Source organism: Callorhinchus milii, unplaced genomic scaffold, assembly GCF_018977255.1.
Source record: "Callorhinchus milii isolate IMCB2004 unplaced genomic scaffold, IMCB_Cmil_1.0 Scaffold3, whole genome shotgun sequence".
Taxonomy (NCBI): domain Eukaryota; kingdom Metazoa; phylum Chordata; class Chondrichthyes; order Chimaeriformes; family Callorhinchidae; genus Callorhinchus; species Callorhinchus milii.
In genome coordinates this window covers 16,838,727-16,855,727 of record NW_024704744.1, presented here as the reverse complement: position 1 = coordinate 16,855,727, position 17,001 = coordinate 16,838,727, and positions in this window count along the sequence as shown.

Below are 17,001 nucleotides of genomic sequence, written 5' to 3'. Positions count from 1 at the left end.
AATTTTAGAATCATTCATTAAGCATATGTTAGTGCAGTATTTAGGGGAGCACAATATAATTAGGCCAAGTCAACATGGCTTTACAAAAGGGAAGTCATGTTTGACAAATCTCATAGAATTTTTTGAGGATATTTCGAGTAAACTAGATAAGGGTGAATCAGTGGATGTGGTCTATTTGGACTTCCAGAAGGCATTCGATAAGGTGCCGCATAAAAGGTTAGTCCAAAAGATAAGGGCCCATGGAATTGGGGGGAGCATATTAACGTGGATTGGGGAATGGTTAACGGGTAGGAAACAAAGAGTAGGGATAAACGGGTCCTTTTCAGATTGGCGGGATGTGACTAGTGGAGTGCCACAAGGATCAGTCCTTGGGCCTCAGCTATTTACCATCTACATCAACGATCTAGATGAGGACATCGAAGTTAATATATCTAAATTCACGGATGACACAAAACTAGGAGGAAGTGTCAACACAGAGGATGACATTAAAAAAATGCAGCGAGACATAGATAGGTTAGGTGATTGGGCAGGTAGGTGGCAGATGAAGTATAATGTAGGGAAGTGCAAAGTCATCCACCTAAGTAGCAAAAACAGTAGAGCGGGTTATTTTTTAGAAGGGGAGAGATTGGAATGTGTTAGCGTCCAGAGGGACTTGGGTGTCCTTGTACACCAATCACAGAAAGTTAGTCTGCAGGTGCAGCAGCAATTAGGAAGGCGAACGGTATGTTAGCATTCATTATGAAAGGATTAGAGTATAAGAGTAGGGAAGTCTTGCTGCAACTGTATAGGGCCCTGGTGAGACCACACCTGGAATACTGTGCAGTTTTGGTCTCCTTATTTAAGGAAGGATGTACTTGCCTTGGAGGTGGTGCAGCGTAGATTTACTAGGTTAGTACCAGGGATGAAGGGGTTGAGTTACGAGGATAGGCTGACCAATTTGGGCCTATATTCTCTAGAATATAGAAGAATTAGAGGGGATCTTATAGAAACCTATAAGATCATCAAAGGGCATGATAGAGTAGATAGTGGGAGTTTGTTTCCCCTGGTTGGAGAAACTAAAACCAGGGGTCACAACCTTAAAATCAGAGGCCAGTCCTTTCGCACTGAGTTGAGGAAGAACTTCTTCACTCAAAGGGTGGTGAGTGTATGGAACCCCAAAGGGCTGTTGACGCTCAGTCCTTGAACATATGCAAGATTGAGATAGATATATTTCTTATTGCAAAAGGGATTAAGGCATATGGGGATAAGGCAGGGTTATGGTGCTAGCTGGAGTTAGATTAGAAGATCAGCCATGATTGAATGGCGGGACAGGGTTGAAGAGCCGTATAGCCTATTCCTGCTCCTACATGTTATGTTATGTCAAGTAGGTTGTGAATGCAGCACAATGCACAGATTTTTTGAGTATTTTCTTATTTTCTTTACATTGATGATGGGAATGTGGCATACATCCCTTTGATAAAGATTGATACATTCATACTGCACTCCCTTAGTAAAATGAATTCTTTCTGTGGTAAATTGCAAATACAGTTGAATGCAGCAAGCCTGGAATTGCAATTTACATGAGAATACATTTATAGGAAGACTGGGCTATGTTAATTCTAGCCTGTAACACACAGGGATGTGCAGGTGTACTGGCTTATATTTATTCCCAATGAACCTTGTTAACCAAAATGTCAAGAGTTCAAATCAGCCATCACTAATTTAGAACCATAAAAATTCACAACCCAGAAGAAGGCTGTTTGGTCCACCGTGTCTGTGCTGGTTCTTTGAAAGAGCAATCCATTCAGTTCTACTGTATTTACTTGCCTTTCCTCTTGCTTCTGCAAATTACTCATTCCCTGTGTCCTTGCCAAAAATCCCCCAGATAAAATTAATCATTCACCTTATGGGACATTGCTTGTGGCACATTGCTATTTGCAACTTGGTTGCCGTGTTTGTGTACACATACGCTCTCTAAGGTTCACAGTAAAATCTTTTGAAGCGTTTTGAGGCATCTCACTTGAGGGATAAGGTGAATATCAATACAACAATTATTGTGTTTTACTTATAATAATCCTAATAATCCTTGCATTTGATATAGCGCTTTTCACGTCGGGAGGACGTCCCAAAGCGCTTCACAGAACACACTGTAAAGTGAATTGACTGTATATTTGTGGGCGAACGCGGCAGCCAATTGCGCACAGCAATGTCCCACAAACAGTCGTAGATTGAAAATGACCATTTTTTATTATTGTTTTTTGTTTTGGAGGGATTATTATTAGGCTCTGTGTGGAGTAAGGAAACTTGCCCAAGGTTTCGCCCTCTGCCTGGAATTGAACTCAGGTCTCTCACTTGCAAAGCGAGTGCTCTAACCACTGAGCTACAGGACTCCACACTTATGTAGCGAACTAACTGTTGAAAGGTAACATGGATTCTGCCTTGACCACTGCATCCAGCAGAACATCCCACATCCTGACAACTCACAATTGTGTAAAACACAATTCTCTTAATTCCCCCTTTGCTCCTTTGTTAATTATTTTAAATTGAAGCCCTATAGTAACTGACTCACTGACCAGAGGAAATAATTTCTCCCTATCGACTCTATCCAAACTCTTCATTCACCCTCTCTATCGCCCTAACATCTGTCCTAAAGAGAGGTGACCAACAACTTAGGTTAAGATAGTTGGAGGGAAAAAAAATCTTATGCATCAAAAGTAATATCAATAACATGTATTTAGCTCTTTTCATGTAAAATAAGTGTCCTGAAAATATAAATACAGTTTATAAAATATGAAAGTGACTGTTACTATAAAACCAATGTGGAGGCCACCTGCACCAGAATATCCTGTACACAACAAGATGAGCGGTTAATTCATTTGAATTTGGGGATAAATTTGAACTCATATGTCTTTGAAATAGCAACGACAGAACAGTTCCCATTGAAACCTAAAATAGCCTAATCAAAAAACGGAATGATGATGATCTGGATATAAATAATAAACTTGTATATTATGTGAAATGATGTGTAGTCAATGTAAGTACAGTTAAGACAACACTTTTCTGGATTCAAATGTTTTACTTGTATTACATTGAAATAATAATAATAATTATTATTATGATTAAATGGGATTATCCTGTTTGCTGATTGCTACCATCTGTTGATTACTTTGCTGGTAGCTCTACCTTTAGTATAATTAATGCAGGTTTGTATTTGCTGCATTGAATGAAATTCAGTGTTAATGATTTGAACACCAACCAAAGCATTAATCAGTCGAAGGCCCTGACTGAAATGTTTTTTTAAACGTTTGTGCCGCATATTTCAAGTTGGAGTTAACACTGTTAGATTAATGAGCAGTCACATCTCTCATAGTTCCTGCCACGTATGAAAGTTATGTGATTTATAAAAACTATAGAGATTCATTAAAATAGACTACAGTGCAATCTCAGAAGAATTTGGGGATTTGAACGCAATTAATATTCAAAAGGCCCTAAAATAATCACACTGTGTTCCAGAGGTGACTGAAAAGGGCATGGACTGAAATTACACTCCATCCCAGTGGTTACTGTTTCTTGATAAATTGCTTGACAGGAGACAAGTTACATTCACTGGACCCTAAAAATTCTACCGCGTCTTAGTAATCAAAACTATTTTGTCTTAAATATTAAGATTGCGCAAAATTGTGAAAATTCTTGCATGCACTTTTCATTTGGAAGCTGGTTCTCTTTTAAGAGCTGTGCAAAAAATATATAGTTTTGTGAATTTAAGGATTTTCCACAGTTCTGCACAATCTAAAAAAAAATAAGACAAAATTATCTTCTTGGCTAAGACCAGTTGAGCCTAGTATGTTTCATAGTACTGAGATGTGGAATAAGATGATAAATGTTTGCCATATGTTCCACCACACTACAGAAAGGGAATTAGCAAAACGCTGTGAATAATGGTCAGCCCTGGTTTTAAAAGGAATAGTGGAGGGGGCAGATGTGGTATATAATGTAAGAGTTATCACATCACATACCACATTCAAACACCTCCCCGCCAATAATATAATGAAAGAAAACAAATGGATTCAAGAATTTTGTATTCGTAGGGGAATGTGGCAGCCAATTTACGTACAGCATTTTCTCCCACAAAACAGTGAAGCAAATGACTGACTTTATCTAGGGATTGTTGGCCAAGACATTGAAAGACATTTCTTTTTTTTAATAGTGTCATGGGATTTTTAACATCCACCATGATTAGCAGATGACATCTCAGTTTAGCATCCCATCCAAAGGATGCCAGTTCTGATAATTCAGCACTCCCCTGGGACTGTCTGTCAGACATCAAGTCCTGGATGAGAGCTAACTTTCTCCTGTTGAATGTCAACAAGACTGAGGCCCTCCTGATTGATTCCCGTCAGCACCTCCACTCCTTGGGTGCTGACAGCATCAGAATCCATGGATGCACACGCCACCTTACTGAGCCAGTCAGGACCCTTAGCATCTTGTTTGACTCTCAAGTGTCCTTTCTACCCCACATCTATTTTATGACCTGTTCTGCCTTCTCCCACCTCCCAAACATTGCCCAGTTCTGCCACTGCCTCACCCCTCAGGCCGCCAAGACCCTCATCCATGCGTTCATCACATGCTTGTCAGTCTCTCCAACTCTTCCCTCCATAAGCTGAGGATTATTCAGAACTCTGCAGATTGTGTCCTCTACCTCACCAGGTTCCATGACCCCATCACCCCCACCCTCACCCAGCTCCACTGGCTCCAGATTCCCCAGAAGATAGAGTTCAATACCCTCATCTTCACTTTCAAAGCCCTCTACAGCCTTGCTCCTCCCTGCCTCTGTGACCTGCTTATGCCATACCGAGATGTTTACTCCCTTCGCTCAGTGGACTCTGATCTGCTCCATGTCCTCTGCCCTACCCGTCCCACCATCAGCTGTCAGGCCTTCAGCTTCTCTCTTCTCTCCCTTTGGAAATCCATCCTACAGTCCCCTTGCCTCCTTCAAGTCACATCTTAAGACCCTCCTCTTCAACCTCGCCTTTGGTCACCCTCCTGGTCATAAACCCCAGCTCGGGTGCAAATCCTTGACTGTCCAGCACCTTGGGATGTCCCCTCAATGTGAAAGGCAATATAGAAATGCAATTTGTTGTTGTTGTTTTATGAGCTCAGAATCCCAATGTGGAAATTGAACCAACAACCTTCTGATTTAAAAAATGCTACCAACTGAACATTGCTCATTATGTGTCTGTCCTAAAATTTCTCTTTGCAACTCTGAACCTGTATCAACTTTTTTCGCTGCTTTGGCATTTCTGTAAGTATTGTTCTGGGTTTACTTTCTCAATCCCTTAAGACCATAAGACCATAAGATGTAGGAGCAGGAGTAGGCCATTTGGCCCCTTGAACCTGCCCTGCCATTTAATAAGATCATGGCTGACCTTCTAACCTAATTCCATTTACCCGCCCTATCCCTATATTCCTTAATCCCTCTATCCTTTAAAAATCTGTCAACCTCAGTCTTGAATATGTAAGATCCCCTTTGAGATGTATCTTTTCAAGGCTGAAGAGCCCTAGGTTGTCCAATTATTGTTTAAAGTCCAAGAGAAAGCCATACTCCTTGGCTCCCATTAACGTCTCCTGTCCTGTAGCTCTGACTTCCTCAACCACCACAGCCTATCCCTCAGATTCACTGAACTGGTGCGCAACCTAGACGTCAGGTTCGTCACTTAGCTGTCCTTCTTTCCCCATATCCGGTCTCTGACCAGGACTGCCTTCCTCCAACTCCGTCATATTGCCCACCACCGACCGTACCTTGCCCAAAATGCAGCCGAAACACTCGTCTATACATTCGTCACCTCCCAAGTAGACTTTTCAAATGCCCTCTTCACCGGCCTCCCCAGCTCCACCATACACAAGATCCAGCTGATCCAAAACTCTGCCCCCCGCATACTCACCCACACTAAACTCCGTTCCCCCATCACACAAGATCTAGCCAGGCTCCACTAGCTACCTATCGCTGAATGGATTGATTTTTAAATCCTCACACTCGTTTTCAAATCCCTTCATGCTCTGGCACCTACCTAATTTGAAATTCAACTGATTTGGCAATATAGGCCAGTATCCTAATTATCTTGTTTATTGCTGCCTTGCACTCTTTTGACATGGTGAGCAATAGTGCCAGCTAACAACCCTAGGTCTCTTTTAGCCTACCCCATTGGCAAGTTCTACCCCATTGATGGAATCTGTGTGTCTCCTATTTTTGCTTGTTTTATGCAATATTGGGGACATTTAAACCTAAACTTTCCCTGAGAGATTTCACTTTGCAAGAAGATTGATTTAACCAACGTCATAGGACTTGCATGGCCCCAAACCAAATCCCATTACAATAGTTGGTAGTGTGGAGTAGAACTGATTCTAAATGTCACATGAACAAAGAACAGTTGGTTAGTAAGAACCTCTCTGGAAGAAAAAGCTCTTATCTCTTTATAAGAGATCTATCCGGACACATGTAATAATAATAATAATAATAATCCTTGCTTTAATATAGAGTCTTATCAAGTCTTTGAGATGTCTCAAAGAGCTTCAAAGAATATATTATAAAATGAATTGACTGCATATTTTGTGGGCAAATCGTGGCAGTCAATTACCCACAGCAGTGTCCCACAAACAGTTGTGGACTGAGTGACAAAATTATTATTATTTTTAAAAGAATTGTTTTGAAGGGATTGTTACCCCGGAAAAACGATTCGCCAATCGACTAACAACCAGGTTCCTACTTACTGCCAGGTAAACATAGGCGTGTGGAGTAAGGAAACTTGCCCAATGATTCGCCCTGCCTTGGAATTGAACCCAGGTCCTCTCACTTGCGAGGCAAATGCTCTAACCACTAATGCGACCAGACTTCCATGTATCTGGAATTTGGAATTAGCCGTACCCGGTCCCAAAACAATTTGTGATTCCTGATGCTCAAAGTCCACCCTGTATTTTCAAACTCCCGCCAGCCCACCTGACGCCTACAGTTTGACCCTGATTGGCCACAATGGAACTGCAGAGCATCAGTGATGAGTACAGAGTATTGCTATTTAGTTTTTTTTTGTCTTATTTTATTTATTTAAGATGTGTTTCTATTAATTTTAAATGTTAGATAGCATTTACATTTGACTTATTTTATTGAATTTAAACATTATATGTAAGGATTAGGAGTTATAATAATAATCCTTGCATTTAATTTAGTGCTTTATCACGTTTTTGAGATATCTCAAAGCGCTTCACAGAATATACTGTAAAGTGAATTAAACTGTATATTTTGTGGGCGAAATGTGGCAGCCAATTGCAAACAACAGTGTCCCACAAACAGTCGTGGATTGAAATGACCAATTTTTTTTGAAAGAATTATTAACCCAGAAAAGCAATCCGCTAATCGACTAACAACCGGGTTCCTACTTACTGCTAAGTAAACAGAGGTGTGTAAAGTAAGGAAACTTGCCCAACATTTTGCCCTGCTGGGAATCAAACCCAGGTCTCTCGCTTGTGAGGCGAGGCCACTAACTACTAAACTACAGAATTCCAGTTAGCTGGGAAATCTGAGTTACCAGACTAGATTAGTCCTGTTAGCCGGGAGTTTAGTGTAATTTGCAGAATGAAAGTCAACAGGATAACATAATACAATATTAAGTAATGCCTAAATAATTAAATAGTGCCAGGCTACAGATCTAGCAGATCTCAAATGTAACAGTATGTTATAAATTGCTCTCAAACCTACTTTGTTTCATCCTTTGAGGATTTGGGCAATAATATACGGCAGTGGTGGCCAACCTTTATGGTTTGCCAACAAATTTAATTTCCTCGATTGAGTGTTATGCCATAAATCAAGAAATATTCAATCAAGAAAAAATTGAACACCATTACTAATTGAACATGAACCTAGACTTGTGTGTGGGGGGGCGGGGGAGTGGCGGGGCGCTTCCCACGGGCCACAGGTTGGCCATCACTAATGTACAGCAACATTAAATAGTGAGAGGCTATAATGTCACTAGTATTTGACACACACTTCAATTCAGTGTCGGGGGTTTCCTGCATTAGCAGTGGTGCCGTCCTTTGGATGACAAGTTAGACCAAGGGCCTGTCATGGCACTATTGCATGGAGAAGGCAGCTTTTCTCGGTGTCCTAGCCAACAACCTCTCAGGTACAATTGATTATTTACTGTTTGTGGGAGATTGCTGTGTGTGCAAATTGACTGCCACATTTGCCTACAAATACAGTTACTACACTTCACAGTAAATCATGTGAAGCTCTTTGAGACAAATTAAAGTAACATTGAAGAGTTTTGCAAAATTAAATTTCTTGAATCTTAAATTTTAAGACAAAACGATTTTGCAGATTGAAAGTAGGTGAAATTATAGGTCTCAGACAGCTCAAAGTGACAATTAAAAGCAACTGATTTTTATTTTTAGTACAGTTAGTTAACAGTGCCTGAGCGTGCCATTCATAACAAATATGCATGTCACAATTTGCACTTATATTGTGAAAACCCCTTATCAACCTGTCCGCTCGCTCATCCTGCTCCATGTCCCCCATCCAGCCCCACCATCAGCGGTCAGGCCTTCAGCTTCTTCTTCCCACCCTTTGGAACTCCATCTCACATTCCCTTTGCCTCTTTCCTTCCCTTGCCTACTTCAAGGCACATCTCAAGACCTTCCACTTCGACCGCGCCTTCGGCCACCCTCCTACCCTGATTTCCCTCCGCCCTCCATGATCCCAGCACCCCACCCCTGCTCTGGTCCAAATTCTTGAGTGTGCAACACCTTGGGATGTCCTCCCGATGTGAAAGGCGCTGTACAAATATAATTTTGTATTGTGTTGTGTATAATGCCTTTCATATAGGGAGATTGTCTTCTAAACAAAGATAATAATAGCTTTTCCAAGTTCTTATTCAGAGTTTGCAATAAATCTACTAACCAGCACAGCACAATGGGCTGAGAAGCCTCCTTCCGTACTGTAAATTTCTATGGTTCGAGCAGTTGCCACAAGTCAATATCCAACTCTAGAGAAAGGTTTGGCCCATTTAAAATCCACATGCTGAGGTCTCTCCATGTAATTTATGTGTCTTTGAGGTCTGGGAATTGCAGGGTTATGTTTGCCATGGTAATGGACACTCGACTGGGTTGTAAATACACTTATAACTATTACAAAATCAAGAGTGGAGCAGATTTCACTGGGTTGTCAATACCATAGAATTCCTATAGTTCAAAGGGGAGTCTTTACCTTGGGGACAGCTGTCGGTAACCATAGTTAAAAAACTGCCATGTGAGCAGTCTCTGAGCACACAATCTACTTATGCAGGTCATGGTTAGTCATGTTGTCAGTCCGCGTTCTTTGTCAATCTATGAACTTTGCATCTGAGCAGCTAAATGGGAGGTAAAATGAAAGCACACTGCAGCAGCGCACATCTCGATAGTATAAAAAAACTGGAACAAGCAGTTTTCTTTTAATCTGCTCATGTCAGCATTCAACTAATTAAACACGAGCAATCAGCTTGCAATTTGTATTGGATTAATCTTGCCTGTTGCAGACACAGTTAATTTACGCATCTGGCCCACAAATGTTCTTTAGTATTCCATAGAATTTTGGAAAACATCTTAAATTCGAAATAAATAAATTAATTGTAAATAGATTAAGATTAGTATATTTGACAGATCTATGTATTTTCGGACTGAGGTGGATAGATTTTTGTTAGGTAAGAGTATCAAGGGATACAGGGTAAAAGTGGGTATTTGGAGTTGATGTACAGATCAGCCATGATCTTATAAAATGGTAGAACAGGCTCAAGTGGCTGAATGGCCTGCTCCTGTCCCTATGTTCCTATTTTAAAGGAAGTGCAGTAAGTCATCTGTTAAAAATCACACTTTGTAAAATGCTTCCAAATGCAATGCAGTGTTGGGTGTATGCTGCAGAGTTAGAGATGCTGTACTTTGGATGAGGCATTAAACCAAGGCCCCATCTGCCTGTTCAGGTGGATATTAAAGATCCTGTGGTAATATTTGAAAAGGGAAGGTAGTTACTTTCGATGTCCTGGCCAACAAATCCCCCAAACAATATTGGGAGCATTCATGGCCTTGCTCCCTCCTACCTCTCTGATCTACTATCCCCCTACTTACCTGCCCGTACCCTCCATTCTTCTGGGTCCAGTCTGCTCCACATCCCCCGCCCCAACCGCCCTACCATCGGTGGCCGGGCCTTCAGCCTCTCAGCCCCTAGGCTCTGGAACTCTATCCCCCAGTGCCTTCACCTTGCTTCCTCCCTTTCCTCCTTCAAGGCCGGTCTCAAGACCTTTCTCTTTGACCGTTCCTTCAGCTCCCCTCTCGACTCTCTTCCCCCTCCTCGCTCCCTCCCTTCCCTCCCCTCACCCTGACCCAACTGTACAGTGCCTTGGGACGTCCTCCTGACGTGAAAGGCCCTCTATAAATGGAATCTTGTTGTTGTTGTTGTGGTCTGTTCTTGGTGTTTGTTGGACATTGTTGTGTATAAATTAGCTGCTCGTTCATCTGAAAACACAGTCACTGCACTTTATAGTATATTCGGTAACACTCTTTGGGTCATCCTCCCGAAGTAAAAGGCACTATACCAAATGTAAGGTTTATTATTATTATAAAAGGTTCTTTGTTTGTCATTGAAATAATTTTGACTTTATGTATCAAGTACTAGCTGTACTCTTTACAGCTTTGCTTGCAACCAATGGATCCGTTATGGAATGTAGATTGACATACAGACAGACACACAGATAGACATTTCATCTTTTTCTATACTCATCTGGGAGGACTCCTATGGGAGGACTCAGCACTTTAAAAATGTAATTTTGTTATTGCTTAGCTTTGTCTGTGTACCTTATTTTGTTTCCGTGGCTTAGCTACGTGCGTGCTCTGTGACGCAGGATGCCACAGCGCCAAGGTCAGCCGCCATGGACACCAGGTTTAACTGCAGAGTGTGCATACAGATGTAGGTGCTTTGTGACGTATGATGGCACAGCACCACTTTGACTCGGCAGCCACCAGGTATAACAGCAGCAAAAAATGCAAAACTGAAAATAACTCATGAATGATAGGAGATACCCAAAAACAAATATGCCCACGTCACTCCCAGTACAAGACCTTTCCGGTGAGGTATAAATCATGTCTCTACATCAGTCGATTGTTGAGATCCTTCTTGAAGCGCAGACAGACATTGCCATTTCATTAGTATAGATAGAAAAAGACAGAAGAAGATCGGTTGATCAATTTGAATCTTATTTATAAATCTTGCAATCTGAGAAGCAGATCCTAACTCCTCGGTCAAGATGTAGACCTGCAGCCTGTGTACATTTTGGGCATATTAAATATATGAATTAAGGACTCTCAGTTATTACCATCCATGAATATAGAGCAATATTCAATATCTAGTAATTCGGTCACCATTGGCACTCACACAGAACAAGGTCAGAGGACTATATCAGAAGACCAATGTGAGAAATGGAAGATGAGTCTCTCAGGCCACACAATGACTCCAATAAGTTGTATTTATACAGCACCATTCACATAGTATAGCATCCCAGAGTGTCTCTAGTCAGTTGTGTTTCTGTCACATAGGTGCAGATGATGTGGTATCCTATAACATTACTATCAACAACAACTTGGATTTCTATATTGCCCTTCAAATAGAATAACGTCTCGGAACACTTCACAAAGATGTGGTCAGATACGAGCAAGTGAATGGTGAGAGGGTTAGGTGACCCTAGGTGCAGTCAAAGAGGTAGGTTTTAAAGAGGAACATAAGGGTGAGACAGAGAGGAATGAAGGAGAGAGTTAGAGGTATCAGAAGGCTTCACCACTGATGGCGGTTCAGAGGGCATGGGAGATATGCAGTTGAATGAAGGGGATGAGCAGAGTAATGGGGTAGGAGGTACTAGCATGAAGGGATTTAAAGGTAAGGACGAGGACCTTGAAATAGATTGGATGGGAGAGAGGGAGAACAGACAGTGGAGCCTAGTGAGGAATGAGGTGATGGGCTTGCAGAGTTTGGTGCGGGTTAGGGTGCAGATGGTAGAGCTTGCTCTTCACCCTCTATATGTTCCTCCATGGTGACATCATCCGCAGACATGGGGTTAACTTCCACATGTATGCGGATGAGACCCAACTCTACTTTTCCTCCTCTACCCTCAACTCCAAGACCACCGATGTCCTGACAGCCTGCCTGTCTGACATCGAGTCCTGGACAAGAGACAACTTTCTTCAGCTCAATGTGCGCAAAACTGAGGCCCTCCTGATTGGCTCGCGTTAGCGCCTCCGCACCTCAGGCGCTGACAGCATCAGCATCCAAGACTGCACTCTCCACCTCTCAAAGCCAATCAGGAACTGTCCTGAGCTGTCCTTTCTTCCCCACATCCGCGCCACAACTGGCACCGCCTTCCACCACCTCCGGAACATCGCCAGACTACGGCACTACCTCACCCCTCACGCTGCTGAAACTCTGGTCCACGCCTTTATCACCTCAAGGCTGGACTATGGGAACTCTCTCCTCGCCGGCCTTCCCAGCACCTCCCTCCACAAGCTGCGAGTCATTCAGAACTCTGCAGCTCGTGTACTGTCCCGCACCAGGCTTCGGGACCACATCACTCCCACCCTCGCCCTCGCTCGCCTCCACTGGCTCGCCATCCCCCAGAGGATCGAATTCATGATCCTCTTCCTCACCTAAAGGCCATTCACGGCCTTGCTCCCTCCTACCTCTCCGACCTACTATCCCCCTACTTACCTGCCTGTACCCTGCATTCCTCTGCCTCTGATCTGCTCCACACCCCCTGCCCTAACCGCCCTACCATCGGTGGCCGGGCTTTCAGCCTCTCAGCCCCGAGGCTCTGGAACTCTATCCCCCAGTGCCTTCGCCTTGCCTCCTCCATTTCCTCCTTCAAGGCCGGTCTCAAGACCTTTCTCTTTGACCGTGCCTTCACCTCCCCTCTCGACTCTCTACCCCCTCCTCGCTCCCTCCCTCCCCTCCCCCTGACCATTTCCCCCCCTGCTCGGGTCCCGACCCAACTGTCCAGCGCCTTGGGACGTCCTGCCGACATGAAAGGCGCTGTATAAATGCAATGTTGTTGTTGTTGTTGTTGCTCATACTGGAGCTTGGGAGACCAGTGAGCTGTATGTTTTAAGCATTCCACATCAACAAAATTAGGAATACATGTTTTGCAGTTGTTTTGAATTAGATGTTTTGTTGTTGGAAATAAAACCACATTTTAAATATGATTTATAAGACACAAGTTAATTTAGCTTTGCTACCACTTTCTCCAAACATTCAGAAAAGAGCAATCAGTCTATAGCCCCTATTAAATGAGTTAACTGATGTTTTAGTCAATATGCACCAATTCATTACATCTAGGATTACTTCTATGTGGAAAATACAACAATTACTGTAACTTTGCATTACCATCAAGGGTCACACACTGCTATACGATTTCAAAGGATTCTATTAAGCTGGATTTTCTGGCATGTGGTATTTGATTTCTTTGGGTTCTTTGCCCAAGTATTGTTGAAATGAATAAATAATATGAAGCATAAGCTTTCTATATCAGAGATATGCATACACTTTCATTTTCAGAGTAGTTACTAGAATAATCATAAAACTAGGCATGAGCAATTGGAATTTTAAAGTTGAACATCCCATTTGAGTATGGGTTCACTGAAGCGCAAAATTGAAGAATTTTACATCCCAACAACCCAGAGCACTCACTTTCTAAAAGTGAAAATTATACAATGTTATCTTCAATTGGACACTCGTTTTTGTAACAAGTCATGATGCAAAAACCCTATCTCACAGGCACCAGGAGAACAACTATATCAGCTTGATATGCAGGTTGTACGTTTCCGCTTAAAATGTGATTCTTTTAACATCAACCCCCAAACTAAATAACAATGGATAATTTTATTAAAAGATGTTTAAAGACAAACGATAGGTGGGGTATCTTCTGCTGGTCACTGAAAGTGGTAATCTTTTTACTAAACATCTTTAAAATGGGATTTTAATAATACTAATCGCCTATTACTGTTTTATTGCACGCTAGGGGCCAGTGTATTAGTACTGTATTTGGCATTGGTGGGGCATTGTAATAATAATAAAAAATAATAATACTAATTTCATCACTCAATACATCGCTACTTGTGGGACTCTGCTGTGCGCAATTGACTGCCGCATTTCTCCCACAAAATATACAGTCAATTCATCTTAAAGTGTACCTGTGAAGCGCTTTGAGAAGTCTCAATGACGTGATAAGGCGCAATATCAAATCCAAGGAATATTATTACATATATTACTATATTTGTTAATTTTAGTCATCAGCGTATGATAGATACCTGTTTTTCTAAACATTTAACTTCAGTAAATGTACAATAAGGTCTAACTTGTGAAATTGATAAACTCTTGTATTCAATTAAGAGGCTAACCTCACAATAATCCCTCCAAAACAAAAAACAATAATATTTGGTCATTTTCAATCCACGACTGTTTGTGGGACACTGCTGTGCGTAATTGGCTGCTGCGTTTCGCTCACAAAGATAGTCAATTCACTTTACAGCATATTCTGTGAAACGCTTTGAGACGTCTAGAAGACGTGAAAAGCGTTAAATCAAATGCAAGAATTATTATTATTATTATTAACCTACAAATGATCAGGTCGCTACCGACATCATTTCCTGTTTTGCACATACACAACACCCAAGAAATGACATCGGTGGTGACATGAGTGTTTTCTTCCAAATCAGACACATTTTCCTGACTGATGTTAGACATCTGGAATTTCTGAGTGGTTAGTTACAGCCTGATATCTCCGAATGTCACAGCTACTTTGAAAGTACCCAGTCTGGAAAATGATCCCAATGCATTATTGTTAGTAAATTAACATCTTCACAGAATTTTGAAAATTGCATTCTTACTCAAGCTTACTCAGAAGAAAATAAGTGATTTAGTTCCAATTTGTACATTCTAATGACAAATGGGGGGAAAAAAAACATTAAAATTGTAATATTTAATTGAACAGAGGATGCTGGAAAGAAATGTATACCACTTAAAAACTGTGTTGTAATTATTTATTTGGTGTTTTATGTTTTTGTGCTTGTTAAAGGCCTAAAATTCCACTTAATTTTAATCTGCTAGATCATTTTGTCTTAAAATTCAAAGTCGCGCAGATCTGTGGGAAAATCTTAAGGTGAAAGCTGTTTCTTTTGAAAAAAAACTACAGGAAGTTGTCTTCCAAAGGAAGATTTGAATTTAAGAATTTTAAGCAAACTTAAATTTTAAAACGACGCCAGGCCCTTGGTTGAACATCTCATCCAAAGGACACCACAGCTAAGAGCATATTGCCTCATCACTATACTCACCACTGCTTGATTATCGAATTAAGTCCACTCTTGTGCAAACGCACAAACATTGTTGCAAGCACTTTGAGTCAGGAGCCACCCCTGCCCCCACCCACAGTGACGTCAGGTAATCAGCCAGGAGGCCTGAGGGCCAGAAACAAAATTTATAACGCGTTTGTAGTGGGGAGGGCGGGGGTGAGGGTGTTTGTAACGGGGGAAAAATGTGGCGCCATTTTTCTATTGGCTCAGCTTATAACCATGTGCACTTTCAGAAATGCCTGTTCATCCAGTAGCTTTGACCATAGGGAGAGAGGGAGGAAAACAGGCAATGGGAGCATTGAATTCTAACGTGCAGGTAATAGCAAGACAAATATCATGCATTGCCTATTGTGCAATATCTCCGTTTGCATGTCCGGAGGACATCCCAAAGCGCTGGATAGTCAATGATGTGCACCCAAGCTGGGGGCTAGGATCAGGAAGGGTGGAGGGCAGGGAGTGCCAACTGAGCCAGGCTGACACCTTTTTAAAAGTGAGTTGCAATGTTTCTGGTAACCAGGAGCATGAAGCAACCTATCTGCATTACAAACAGACTGCTCACCAGTTTTCAAAGCAGTAAGAATTTATCAAATAATATTCCAAAAGTGGTTGTTCAATTTCTATCCCATATCCGTTGTCTGGAATTGGTTCACTTAAATCAGAAGTTGATGAATGTGAAGAGTAAACAATTTAAATACATGTCATATAAATGATTTATATAGACTTCACAACGGTATTTAAATTTAATTGCTTCTGTGTTCAGACACTCAATTCCATCATTTCCTTTAAAACTGCTTTGTTGGTACTTTATACTTTTATAGTCATCTCAGGGAGCCTCAAGACAATACTGCCAGTACAAAGGCAGCATCTTTTGTTGTAAAGTTATATTAGATCACAACACATTTCCGTACTTAATGTGCAGAATGTTATGGGTGGGGGAGGTGAGACATCTCATGCATCCTTGATACAAGATCTGCCTCACAGTACCAGGTCTGGGCAAGATTCATAGAATGATAGAAATTTGCAGTACAGAAGGAGGCCATTCAGCCCATTGAGTCCCCAATGACTCTCAGAACAAGTTCATTCAGTCCCATTGACCTGCCTATTTCCATACCCATTTAAACCTCTGATTTAGATGCTCGTCTACTCCTCTTGAAATTTACATTGGACTCTACCTCTACAAATTTATATGGTAGGGCATCCCACGTCCCAGCAACTGTCTGGGAAAAAAAATCTTCTTGGAGTGACCACTAGTGCTCAAATACAATCAAAGGGACTTGGATGCAATTCATTACAAAAAACAAAAACATAGTTACCTGCACACTTTTCTTAAGGTCACGGACATTCTACCAGTCTCTTCACAGATCTACTCGGTCTTCTTCATAGGTATTGTTTGTGTCCGTCAGATCTTTTCTGTGCCAAAATATTTCTACGTGCAACCATAGCACTGATTCAAGGCATCTGGACATTTTTAAAATGTCTTTTTTATAGGTCTATGGTAGAGCCCAGAAATACATTCCCTATAATTGGATTAACCCTTACCTTTAAATGCTAGCTCAGCTTGTTAGGCAGCAGCTGTTGTTATACAGTGTTATCTGTTATTGATTGCTCAATTAT